A 14,847-nucleotide genomic window follows, 5' to 3' on the forward strand; every position below is an offset into this window, starting at 1 on the left:
ATGATTCAGGGAATTGGCAGGGGGTGTGGTTTAAAGGTGAGTGCTTCGTGAAAAGGAAATGGGTCAGAGTCAGTCAGAGACCAATAATGGAAGGCTCTCCTGCATTCCATTCGCAGCCATTAAAGATGTTGGCTATTCAGCCATTAACTCTGGGACACAGCAACAATCCGCCTGGATAGCAGTAATGAGGTCAACAAAGGGTCAAAGGTCAAAAGTAATGTGCTGAAAATATAAGACAATAAGAACAATTGAATGACAACCGGAGGCTACTTGGCCATATAGGCTCTCCATTTGCCTGGAGCAATGGAACAGTGCATTCAATGGGAAACAATAGAGAATAAATCAATATTATAGTGAGATAGGCATTTCATAAAATCATTATGTAAATTTCAGCCGTATTAACAGTACATCGATCAGAAAAGCTATGAAGGGGTATTTCAAACTGGACTCGGTCTTAGTGCTTTGGCTGTTTGAGGTAATCATGCTCTGTTGTAATCTGTCCTCTCTCTCTCCTGAAGAACAGTGTGTGTGACAGGTGAGGAGAAATGACCGCACCTGTCTGTCAATAAGGAGTGTGGTTCAGGAGCGGCGGTGTCCTTTCAAGGTAATACACACATCACACACAGTCCGTTCAGAATACGGATCACTTGGTTGTTGTTTGTCGGACTCCTGCCTCCCCCAAAGCCCATTCGTTTGCTCTGTAGTGACGCGTGTGAAAGGGCAAAAAGGATGGAACTTTGTGAGGTCAATTTCTCACACCCACGGCAGCCATGTTGTTGTTCTGGTAGCTTCTGGTCATTTTCAGCGCAGTTCCCTCTACTTAACACCATCACAAGTGCGAGCAAAGCGCCTATGTCATTATGGCATCCATACAAAACAAAATATAAGACTTGCAGAGACCTTTCTCTAACCATAGACACTCACTGATTCTGAAGACATGTTTTTTATGTATATGGATTCATATGTTTTTTTTCTGACCCTCTTAGTTTGGGGATGTCTACAGCCCATGTTCAGTAGAGGAAAGGGTGGTATTGCGTAAAAGCCACAATATAATCGTGACAGGTTCCAGATAGATCTTGCGTTTCCAGAGTCTTTGACCTCCGTCTGAAGCAGGTTGTGTAACAAGCATCCGTTGGACGGGCTTTAGGAAAAAATAGTTGAACTGGTAGATAGAAAAACATCTGACGTTTTTCACTTTCAGAGATTTGATACACAAATTCATGTAATGCTGTTGTCGTGAAACGTACATATTGTGATTATATACGGTAGATACCGCAATTATCTCTGACAAAAACTGAAACAGAATATATTCAGAGCCATAGATAAAGCCACCTGAATACAACAATAAGAGAAACACCAATAAACTGTCTGTCTCTGCACTCTGTCATAAATGCAGTGTGTTAAAATATGATGTGTGTGTATCTGAGCCTTGGAAAGCCAAAGTTTTCGCCTCAGCGAGGCCAGGTGTCTGTGACCCTGAGAACGTAAAGAAAGCAAGAGGAAGATTGCCATGAAAATACCTATTGTATCTACAGTTCACAGACTATTCACATAAAGGAAACAGACATCATATAATACATTCCTGGCAGTCTGAAGAACTGCTCATCCCAGTAGTTGACCTTTACTATACAGTACCACTATCACCATGGTTACGTACCCTGAGAAAACTATTGCCTACACGAAAGATCGTATGTCAGCAACTGAAATCATATTTTCAGGACAACACCAAAATATGTTGAAACCTTTGTGTAAGGATTGTGTATAAATGAATGTGTTTGGCAATATCCGATAGTATATTTACATTGACAACTAATATTTCTGCACTCATATGTTACAGTAACAATGGTATTATTTAGATATCATTGGCAGCTGGTTAGCCAGGCAGGTTAAATGTGAATTGACCTCAGGCTCTTGGTATAATTTCCGCGTGACACTTCAGTCTAGATCTGTACTACAGTGATCACCCGAGCCTGACCTTTCACACCCCCACAATCCCATTTCGTGTCATAATGGACCTGCCATGACCCCAAGTTAATATGGTCTGAGCTACTCAAATAAATAGCCATGGCTGTGTGGTCAGGGAATCCTCAGGGAATGTGTTTTCCAAATTAATAAACAAGACCACTGATTGTTTGGTTATTAAAGACAAAACCACACAATAATACAGTTTTAAGCAAGGTTAACTTTAGTAGGAATCAGACCTAACTAGCACTTCACCTTGTGCAATGCAAGTCAATCTCTTCCCAATCAGACCTATGGAGGGTGGGTTTCTTTGGAGTCAGACTAGTCTCTCCTCTAATGTTAACCAGTGCTTCAGCAATCAGAACAGAGGTAGTGTCACGACTTCTGCCGAAGTCAATGCCTCTCCTTGTTCGGGCGGTGCTCGGCGGTCGATGTCACCGGTCTTCTAGCCATCATTGATCCATGTTTCATTTTCCATTGGTTTTGTCTTGTCTTTCTACACACCTGGTTCCAATCCCATTGTGTATTTAACCCTCTGTTTCCCCTCATGTCCTTGTCAGAGATTGTTTATTGTTATGCTCGTGTTTTATGAATTGGTGTGCGACGGGTTCTTGTACCCATGTTTATTTTATTATGTACTTTGGTTTTGGAGTTTTGTTTTACGTTATTAAACTACTCCATTATAACAAGTTTGATTTTCCTGCGCCTGACTTCCCTGCCACCTACACACACGTCATGACAGGAAGCTAGACATGAGGTACCTACTGCAGAGCTGAGAGAACAGGCAAAGAGCTGACAGAGTCATGCTGAGCAATGTCAGAGTGCAGTTTTCTCTGGGCTATTCAAATTCAAATCAAATCAAATTGTATTTGTCACTTGCGCCGAATACAACAGTAATATGCTTACTTACAAACCCTTAACCAACAATGCAAAAAAGAGAGAAGAAAATCGAAGAGCATCAATAAAATAACAGTATCAAGCCTATATACAGGGGGGACCGGTACAGAGTAAATGTGCGGGGGCAGAGGTTAGTCAAGGCAATTGAGATAATATGTGAGTAGAGTTAAAGTGACTATGCATAGATAATAAACAGAGAGTAGCAGCAGCGTAGAAATGTGGAGGGGAGAACGACAACAATGCAAATAGTCCGGATAGCCATTTGATTTGCTGTTCAGGAGTCTTTTGGCTTGAGGGTAAAAAATGTTAAGAAGCCTTTTGGACCTAGACTTGGCGCTCCGGTATCGCTTGCAGTAGCAGAGAGAACAGTCTATGATTAGGGTGGCTGGAGTCTTTGGCAATTTGTAGGGCCTTCCTCTAACACCGCCTGGTATAGAAGTCCTGGATGGCAGGAAGCTTGGCCCCAGTGATGTACTGGGCCGTATGCACTACCCTCTGTAGGCTGAGCAGTTGCCATACCAGGCGGGGATGCAACCAGTCAGGATGCTCTCGATGGTGCAGCTGTATAACTTTTTGAGGATCTGAGGACCCATGCCAAATATTTCAGTCTCCTGAGGGGGAATAGGCTTTAGAGTGTGTTGTGTGTGTGTTTGTTTGTGTGTGGATTTGTGTGTGTATGTGCACATGTTTTCCTACATTATCAGGACCCCAATGTCCTAACATTTCCCCTTAATGTCCTGGAAAGGTAAGAAAACAATAACTTACTTGAAAAGTCAGGTCCTGAATTTGTTCAAATGCAACTTTAGGCTTAAAGTTTAGGGTTTTGGGATTAGGGTTAGGTTTAGGTTTAGGGTTATGTTTAGGGTTTTTGGGGTTAGGGATAGGTTAACGGTTAGGGTTAGAGTTGGGGTTAGGTGTAGGGTTAGGGGTTAGGGAATATAGGATTTGTAATGGGAGAAAAAAAATACACTCCAAAAAGTCCTGACATTTCACGAAAACACAGCTGTGTATGTGTGAGAGAGAGAAAGAGAGGGAGAGAGTGAGTGAGAGAGATAAATAGAGTTGAAATGGGATGCTCATCACCAGGTTTTTCTTCAGGTTCGAGATGCTGTTCAAGTCAAGATGTAGTGCACTGAGAAGCTAAACGATCAGAATATTTCAAAGACTCCACCAGGCAGTCCTTCTCACATGAAGCACCAATACATTGACATCTCACTTACTTTTTTCTAAAGAGTGATAATTATCCATGAATATGCATGATAGCATTGACACTCTCCCCAATCATTAGGTGGCAGATTCCCTAGCGTGTGGACTCTCCCATCCCGCTGAATCTAAACTGTCCCTTCATACGTGACATGAGTCTGAATGTCAAGAGATAGGGCTGTTAGACATGACTGTCTCATTGCGAGTGGAGCGGGGAAGGCTATGGTAGTGCTTCGGTTTTACCCTTTATCCTTGCCATAGCTCCTCTTCAAATTGATTTACAGATTACCGGGGAGACAGGAGAGCAGAAATAAATAGTTCATCATATCCATCCATTTAGCTCTGGGGATGTGGCATGTTTCCATCAGAAATCGGCCTTGTCACTCCAGTGGTATTTTGGCTCCTTTTTGGCAATGGTGGTTTTGCAGCACTCTGTACATGTATCGACTCAGTGTAGGCCTAGTGTTTGTCATGACAACCAATTATCCACTGCAAGAGCAGCAAGGCTAAGTAAGGCAATTAAGTGGTGAAACAAAAGTGTATGTGAAAGGAAGGTAGACTAGCAGTTAAGAGCATTGTGTCAGTAACCAAAAGGTCGCTGGTTCAAAACCCTGAGCTGACTAGGTGAAAGATCTGTTGATATGCCCTTGAGCAAGGCACTTAACCCTAATTGCTCCTGCAAGTCGCTCTGGATAAAACATAAATATATAGTGGGTGTGTAGCTGTGACTGATATTTAATTTACCAGCCTACTTGTAGAGGCAGTGATACAGAGTGAATGATCCAGTGGAACGGTTGAGAGAGCCAAGCCAGTGTACTGTAACCCCTACTGGGAGACAGAACCGGGTGTCAGTGTATCATAATGTAGCCTGCATGGTCAGTATTGTGCACCCTAATTTACCTGCATATTACATAATGCACTTTATCGTTCATTACCACTGTTGTGCTTTTTTGCAATGGATAGTTCAATTGTAAAAATGTACATGTATATGGAAAAAGTCAGAACGGACTTCATTGTCATTTAAACATTGTTGCATCCTTCATGTTTTTCTCTATACAATCCATAATTAGATTAGCTGGGACATAATTCCTACTCCTCTGAATCATGGAAATTGATGTATAGGCGTTCAAAAACTATTAAGATATCTTTACAGAGGCCAGAATTGTTCAATTTAAGTCAAAACCATTAATAAGTTCCCTTAGCTCCATATCCTTGTCCAGCAGTGAGATTGTTGCCAGGCTCCCACTCAGAGGTGTCATGCACCAATTATTTAACAGGAGGCACAAAGTATGTGAGGATGGAGGTGGGGTGGTGGGGAATATAGTATTTTTCAAACCCCTGAAACATATTTTGCCTGCAGTCTACAGCCATGATCATTATGCCCAATTCTATGTAAAAAATCACACATCTCAATTTACTGCACTAACATGCCAAGGATATTACATCTACATTACAACACAGTACATGGGATCATACCACACGTTATCAACACAGGCACATATCATGGCATCATAATTAACCCATTACAGTCACCAGCAAAGCACTCCCACACTATCACACCTCCTCCTCCATGCTTCACGGTGGGAACCACACATGGGGAGATCATCCGTTCACCTACTCTGTGTTTCACAAAAACACAGCGATTGGAACCAAACATCTCAAATTTGGACTCATCAGACCAAAGGATCGATTTCCACCGGTGTAATGTCCATTGCTTGTGTTTCTTGGCCGAAGTCTCTTCTTATTATTGGTGTCCTTTAGTAGAGGTTTCTTTGCAGCAATTCAACCATGAAGGCCTGATTCACACAGTCTCCTCTGAACAGTTGATGTTGAGATGTGTCTGTTACTTGAACTCAGTGAAGAATTTATTTTGGCTGCAATTTCTGAGGCTGGTAACTCTAATGAACTTATCCTCTGCAGCAGAGGTAACTCTGGGTCTTCCTTTCCTGTGGCCGTCCTCATGAGAGCCAGTTTCATCATAGCACTTGATGTTTTTTTTTGCGACTTGAAGAAACTTTCAAAGTTCTTGAAATGTTCTCTATTGACTGCCAATGTCTTAAAGTAATGATGGACTGTCGTTTCCCTTTGCTTATGTAACAATTGCTTAACACTATGGGCTACTGTATGTTTAAGTTTAAACTCTATTGAACCAGTTAGGTTCGCTACTGGAGCAATAGGGAGAAATGAAAACCACACAACTGAATAATTTAGGAAAAGAACGCCGGCTTGTATTTTGTAAATACAAAAACGTACAAAAAATGTATCACCTTGAGTAAATATTGACATGTGAAATTTGTACAATGAGCTCAATATGAATGAAATACATCAATAGTACAATATACTTAGATATCGGCCATATATCCTGCCTATAGTTTACTAGGGTGCACCCAACTTTATCTTAATCTGAGGGTCTCTCAGATTTCAATGTTCAAAGTTCAATAGCAATACAAAACATGAATCCAAGGGTTAAAATAGAAGTCATTCCTATTTCTGGCGCAGATCGCGCTGCAAGTCCTGCCTCTCCCATCTCCCCATTTTATAGAAGTAGCTTTAGTGAAGCAGGTACCCACGTGCCATCTCCTCATTGGTTACACCCACGTGGGTGATTGAAAGATTAAATGTTTTGCTGGTTGTCGTGGTAATACTATGAAAGTGTAGATGCCAATCAACATATACGTTCAAAGATGAAAAAGCCTGGAAGGAGGAGAGATTACTAGAAACGATTCGGTTGGCCGTTTTATGTGTGGATTAATTATCGGAGTAGAGGACCTTGTGCATTTCAGGTAAAATAACAACTCAATGTTTATATCCCAGGACAAATTAGCTAGCAACAGCAAGCTAGCTAAGTGGGACAAATTAGCTAGCAAGTGCAAGCTAACTAGCTAAATTGCCGTACATGTTTAATGCTTTTCGACCTGTCCCCAAATTAATGTAATTGGTTCAGAGTATGTTTTGATATTTTAACCTGCGTGTCGTGATTGCGTTTGATGTAGGGGAACAAAATACATTTGTCCCAAACGGGGATAGGGACAAAAAATTGTCCCTATCATCATTGCCCCCTAGCAACAGATGTGGGATGGACACACACACACACACACACACACACACACACACACACACACACACACACACACACACACACACACACACACACACACACACACACACACACACACACACACACACACACACAACCCCTTTGCCCCACAAACAACCATAAGCTCAGATGCTCAACAGTTGTTTTGTCCCTGAGGCCAACTCAAGAAAGGACTTGATTTACGAACGCATATACTGTACAGTTGCAGCTGTTTGAGAAGGCATGCAAAAGAGATCAGATACACCCATATCCCCTGAAACACACACACGCTGGTCCCACCTTGTGACCATTTCCCAAAGCATCTGTGTGCAGTCAGACCTTTGATTATTTTGTGAAACCAGGGCCACAATAATATGCTCCCTCTCTGATTGTCCAAATGTGACCCCCTCCCCATGGGTTACTGCAGCTAGTGTTGCCAGCACTGTCACTACCTGGTGGGGTCACCCCACCAGAATCCCCACCTGCTAGGTAGGCCTATCAATGCTAATGCTATGTTTAAAAAATCTTCATATTGAAGCCATGCAATTAGCTTACTTAGAACAATGTGGACTGCAAACACGTTTAACATATTTAGAAAATATGGGATAGGCCTACATTTTGTAATTTTGTTTCGTTTGGCTATTTGTAACAGAATACCATTTGAATTGGTAATGATATATATATATATAAAAAAAACAGAAATACACAACTTGAACAACCACATATTTAGCCATGGAGCATGTTCTGAATGGCCACTGAAGTGCCAAGCCTTAGAAAACTAATTTATCAAAACGCAGCCCTTTCACGCCACCGCCAGCTATTGCCATTGCCTCCATGTGAAAATCACAAAAATATTTCTGACACACCTCTGAGCGTATAGCGCTACCGCCAGCGCTAATATTCACCATTGCTTTAGGTTTTGTTAGAATAGAAACCCAAATATCGAAGTGCCCTATAGAATACTATATATCACAATACCATCACCAAACCCCTCATGTTCCAACTGTATGAGTAACCCAGGATCCTATCTGTGTGTCCCTGGGTATTCTGTTGCTCATTTACAGTCTTCTGCATGGCAGTTTATGGATGAGCTGGGTTTAAGCCTAATGGTCCTTGTATTGATTGGTTTGTGTATCCTTCCCCATCGCAGCCAGGGATTGAGCAATGGGATTCTTATTCAACATATCCAGACACAATCCAGACTCTAGTTTTATTGGCCTCCTCGTAATGGATAATGTAGGGTTTGTTTGGAGTGCCATTATATCCGTCTGTGTTTGTGTGTCCGTTTAAAAAGGGGCCGCTGAATCTTAAATGGTCTATTGGATAGATTATCTCCATGCTCTAACAAATATTAGACAGAGTATACCAAATAGAATTTTCCAAATAGAGTTCATTGTTGGTTTATTTTCTCTGAACATTGCAGGGTCTATTATATTAAATCAAGGCAACATTACAAAAGGCTTATAAATTGCAGCCTGGGAGATTGGTATTACATTCTCCACACAGAAATGTAAGACTATAAGTCACTTGAAAACCATGGCCAAAATACCTATAGTCGATAGGTAAAACTTTTACAGTGGTATCAGTTCAATAGCACTAAATAAAGTGCATTCGGAAGTATTCAGACCCATTTCTCCTCATCAATCTACACACAATACTAATGTTGCTAATTTATATATGTTTTTAATATCACATTTACATTCAGACCCTTTACTCAGCACTTTGTTAATGCACATTTGGCAGCAAGCACAGCCTCGAGTATTGGGTATGACGCTACAAGCTTGGCACACCTGTAATTAGGGAGTTTCTCCCATTGTTCTCTGCAGATCCTCTCAAGCTCTGTCAGGTTAGATGGGAGCGTCGCTGCACAGCTATTTTCAGGTCTCTCCAGAGGTGTTCGATCGGGTTCAAGTCCAGATTATGTCTGGGCCACTCAAGGACATTCAGAGACTTGTCCCAAAGCCACTCCTGCATTGCTCTTGGCTGTGTGCTTAGGGTCGTTGTCCGGTTGGAAAGTGAACCTTCGCCCTAGTCTGAGGTCCTGAGCGCTCTGGAGCACGTTTTCATCAAGGATCTCTCTGTACTTTGCTCCGTTCATCTTGCCCTCGATCCTGACTAGTCTCCCAGTCCCTGCCACTGAAAAACATCCCCACAACATGATGCTGCCACCACCATGCTTCACCGTAGGGATGGTGCCAGGCTTCTTCCAGATGTGACGCTTGGCATTCAGGCCAAGAAGTTCAATTTAGCAGACCAGAAAATCTTGTTTCTAATGGTTTGAAAGTCCTTTAGGTGCCTTTTTCTTTTACTGAGGAGTGGCTTCTGTCTGACCTCTCTACCATAAAGGCCTGATTGGTGGAATGGTGCAGAGATGGTTGTCCTTCTGGAAGGTTTTACCATCTCCACAGAGGAACTCTGGAGCGCTGTCAGTAACCATCGGGTTTTTGGTCACCTCCCTGACCAATGCCCTTCTCCCCAAATTGCTCAGTTTGGCCAGGTGGCCAGCTCTATGAAGAGTCTTGGTGGCTCCAAACTTCTTCCATTTAACAAATATGGAAGAAGCGACCTTCAATGCTGCAGAAATGTTTAGGTACCCTTCCCCAGATCTGTGCCTGGGCACAATCCTGTCTCGGAGCTCCATGGACAATTCCTTCGACCTCATGGCTTGGTTTTTGCTCTGACATGTGCTGTCATATGTGGGACCTTATATAGACAGGTGTGTGCCTTTCCAAATCATGTCCAATCAATTTAATTTACCACAGATGGACTCCAATCAAGTTGTAGAAACATCTCAAGGATGATCAATTGAAAGAGGATGCAACTGAGCTCAATTTCGAATCTCATAGAAAAGGGTGTGAATACTTATGTAAATAAGTTATTTCTGTTTATTTTCAAAAAATGTTTTGTCATTATAGGTTATTGTGTGTAGATTGATGAGGGAAAAAATGGAATGTAATTATTTTTAGAATAAGACTAATGTAAACAAATATGGAAAAAGTGAATGTGTCTGAATACTTCCCGAAGGCACTGTATATGACTGAAAGGAAGAGAAAAGGTCATATATAAAGCCACTATATACGATGGAGAGCTTCTTGTGTTTTCCACCATCCAGTGCAGGCAGGCCCTGAGTCACAGAGAGACAGTGACCAGCAGTAATCCAGAGGGGATCAGTGTGTATGTTCTCACCTCTCTGCTAAGAGCCTCTCCTGTTAGTGCACCTTCTGTCTCTCGTTTCCATCAGACCCATGGACAGATGGACAGAGGGTGGTGACTGGAGGCTAAACCCACAATGGGACCATGAGGAATCAGAGAAAGCCAGGGGACACCATGCCATGGAAAAACACACAGTTGCACACACACACTTACACACACAAACACACACACTCACACACCTACAGCAACGCAAGATCTTTCAAGGCGTGTATAAAATCAAACTGGTGACAGCTCCTCAGATGTCGCTACATGAGGCACAATGTTTGACTGGTGGCACATACATTATCACATTGTATTATAATTTTTCTCACAGCTGAAATGCAAACCGGATGTTATTTACCTTGCTCACATCTTTCTTGCCTTTGTCCTCTGTCCACTTTCTAACTTTCCATTTCACCTTTCTATTCCTTCCATCCACATGTTTATCAGTGGAGTTAAAAGCCTGTCTTATCATCATACTTACAGCACCATCACAGACTGTATCCCAGGAGTCTGGTTTAGCCATGTTGACCCTCGATTCTTACCTATGAAAAATACCTGCTGTTTACTTTCCTAATGGACTGTGCTCTGTGGCTGCCTGGCTACAATTTATGTGGCGGTACTGGAGAGAAGATGGAAAGCTTGGAGATACCATTACCATCAGGTCTAATGTCTTTTTAAAAGGGAAAGACCATCAGGGCCCACACACACATGCTGCTCTGCGTGCTGCTTTGTGGCGATTGCGTGATGCGGTACTATCGTCATCTCCTTTTGTACAAGGTCAGCGGTCCTCTCGGTTCCTACCTTCGTCAGAGCTCTCTCACATGAGCAATTAGCCACTTGGTAGAATGTACATTGTGCACTGTATATAAGCTTATGATGAGGCGTTGGGTAATGTAAATAGAACATTCCAGACCAAGTGTTTATTTGCCCTTGTTTAGCTGTGTAATCATTCTATTAGCCCACTGAATAATATGTCTTTGTGGACTAAGTAAAAGCAGGTGTCGCTTGCTTTGTGGCTTAGGCTGAAAAGCATACATACGCACACACACACACACACATACATATATATATATATATATATATATATATATATATATATATATGCACACAAACACCTACCTAACCGTCAGGTCTTGACAGGCGGTCTTCAGCTGGTCTTGTGGCATGAGTGGAAAAGCTCACCCCCATCTAGATGAGACAGACAGATGTAGCAGTAGACTCCCCAATCTGCCATTGAAATACAGATATAGTGGGTATCATAAGTATTCACCACCTTGGATTTTTTGAAATTCTGTTGAAATAGATTCAATTGTGATTTTTTTGTTGTTGTTGTCATTGTCCTACACGAAATACGAATAAAATTGAGTAACTAAAATACAGTTCTTGCATAAAATATTCAATCACCCCCTATGTAGTGACCTAAAACTATACAAAACAAAAATATAGTGCCAACAAGGCACTAAAGTAATACTGGGGGAAAAAACACAGCAAAGGAATACACTTTTTTGGCCTAAATGCAAAATGTTATGTTGGCACCAATCTCTGCCTCCTTATTGTCAAGGATGGTGGTGGCTTCATCATGACATCGGCAAAAACTGGGGAGTTTTTATAAGGATAAAAGGAAATGGGATGGGAAATTCCTAGAGGAAACCTGTTTCAGTCTATTTTACACCAGACACTGGGAGAGGAATTCACCTTTCAGTAGAACAATAACAAACAACACAAGGCCAAATCTACACTGGAGTTACTTACCAAGAAGCCAGTGGATGTTCCTGAGAGGCCAAGTTCATCCCCAACACTTTGAGAGCTTGAAGAATTTTAAAAAGAATAACGGACAAATATTACACAATCCAGGTTTGCAAAGCCCTTACAGTAAGCCTTGTTCACATTGACAGTTTGAAGTGACTCAAATCCTATTTGTTTGCATATCTGATTCAAATTGTTTTCCTGCATTCTGAACAGCCAATAAGCACATATAATCAGATACTTCAAGCCTCATTTCATACAAATCTGATTCCTGGCCATGCGACTTGTGTCGAAACAGTCAAATCTGATTTATTTGTCCTTAAGGGGTTTTTAGATTGTTATTAAGCATATCTTGTTGCTTCCAATCTGCTGTGTTGACAGTTTGACATTAACACGTGGTAGCTAACTATTTTGATAAATGTTTACAAACAAATTCATGAATGTGCTAGAAAGCTAACAGCTAGCTAGTTGACTGCTGTGGCTAGCCATTAAGGTCTCGTTTTGAAAGTTGGGTCATCTTACCCTTTGAGGCTTTAAATGTGTTCTTACACTATGATTTTTAATATTCAAACAACTAGGAAACATTCATAGCAGGCATTGTTGTCCCTTTAGCTTGCTACTTAACTTCTGAGTGCTAGGAAGCACGATCACCACCACCAATCAGCCTACACCACTGCGCACGCACCCGACATTACTACGACAACTAGCATAGCCATGTCAGAAAATGACTGCTGTCTGAACACACACATTTGGTTTGGTCACATTTTATTTGCTGTTTTGACAGTCAGTATTCCAAAACGGATTTAAAGCAACAAAACAGATCTGAGCATTACGGCCTGCAGTGTGAACAAGGCTTTAGACCACTTACGCAAGCAAACTCACAGCTGTAATCGCTGTCAAAGGTGTTTCTAACACATATTGACTCAGGGGGGTGAGTAGATTTATCTAATCAAGGTATAGTAGTGTTTTATTTTCATTAATCTTTTGACATTTATAATTGTTCTTTGACTTTGACATTACAGACTATTCACTGTAGATCGATGGCAAAAAAAATGACAAATAAATCAATTTTAATCGCACTTTGTAACAATAAAATGTGAAGGTATCCAAGCGGGGTGAATACTTATGATAGGCACTGTCGAAGAAAATGAAACATACCTCTCTAACTGACAGTAAATGCTGATTTTAAACAAATATATATATTTTATATATGTATAAATATTTTTTTATATTTTGATGGGTAAATGAAAGTAATATCTACATTTACTGTCATAATCATGATTCTACATTTTGTGCATGTCAAGCAAGTCAGTGGGGAAAGCCAGAGCAAGGCTCACACCAGAGACCCTACAGTCATAGGTCAAGTGCACTCTTTCCTGTGCCTGTCAAGACATCCCTCACGTGCCATTAAAGCCACATACATACAGGAAGGCTACACATTATGACACCTTTCAGCTCGTCTGGTAATTGGCCAGAAGGGCTAGGATAGGTATGGTTGACCTATGCGTTAACTAGGCAGGTGCTGGAATGGGTGTGTTGGCATGAGAGTGCCTATTTCAGTATCAGAGGACCTCATCCAGCTCATAGAGTAAATCAGAAAAATATTTGCCTAATTAGAGCTGGGCCTGGTTCTCAGACTCTGAGGAGCTTGGCAAGCAGGGGCACTTGGTATTCTCCACCGGTAATGGCAATTAAAACAGACCACTAATAACCCAGACGAACTCCCTGTCTGATGACAATGGGTAGCAACACCTTCCACGGTCATTTTACAATGCTTAAATAGTGATTGAATAATATGATAGACATTGATTATACATGAATGCCAAGGATATAGAGAATTACTGCCCAAACAAGGTTGGTGACAAGGGATCCCCTGTCAAACATTGTAGGCTATATGGATGCCTCTCCACACAGGTTCAATACATCATCTGTCTGGCTAGATGAGGTTACATGAGGCTTCCTCTTGAAGGTACACTCAAGTCACAGTGAATCAGCCAAAGTTAATCAAATCTGACGGTGAACTGTCTTTAATTGTGAAGCTATAGTAATTTTATTTTATCTTTACTGTCATTCTTCCCATTTCTCTCTCTTCTTTATCGCTGCCTTCTCTGCCTCTCTGTTTCTCTTCTTTATCTCTGCCTACTGTCTTTCTCCCACGGTCTCTTCTTTATCGCTCTGTGTCTAATCTCTCTCTCTCTCCAGATCCCACTGGGCACAGACAGTCAATTCAATGTCTATTCCACGTCATTTCACTGACGTGGAAACAACTTTGATTCAACCAGTGTGTGTGTGCCCAGTGGGATGACTGATTCATTCCCTCTCTTGATTTGTATGTCAAGGTTTTTTCAGAGGAAGTTAATTCATTAAGGGACACAACGTATTCACCTCTCCCGCTTGTTTCTCCCTTTCCAATTATCCTACATTCGCACTGAGAATGTGTGTGGAATAACAATGGCAGGATTATATCTCTGTCTCTGTCTTTTTTTGCCACCACCTGTCTTCTTCCTAACTTCCTCTATTTATCTTTTCTCTCCCTCCTCCACACTCTCTCCTGTGTCTCTCCTGTCTTCCTCCTAGCTCCATCTTTCTCGCTATATCTCCTTTCTTCCTACTCAAACCTCTCCATTTCACCCTCTCCTTCTCTCTCACTTGTATTTCGTTGTCTGCCTCTCTATATCTCTTCCTCTCTCTCTCTCTCTCTCTCGCTCTCTCTCTCTCTCTGTCTCTCTCTCTCTCTTTGCCTCTATCTCTCTGGAACTCTCTCAGTC

Source organism: Oncorhynchus clarkii, chromosome 1 (assembly GCF_045791955.1).
Source record: "Oncorhynchus clarkii lewisi isolate Uvic-CL-2024 chromosome 1, UVic_Ocla_1.0, whole genome shotgun sequence".
Lineage (NCBI taxonomy): Eukaryota > Metazoa > Chordata > Actinopteri > Salmoniformes > Salmonidae > Oncorhynchus > Oncorhynchus clarkii.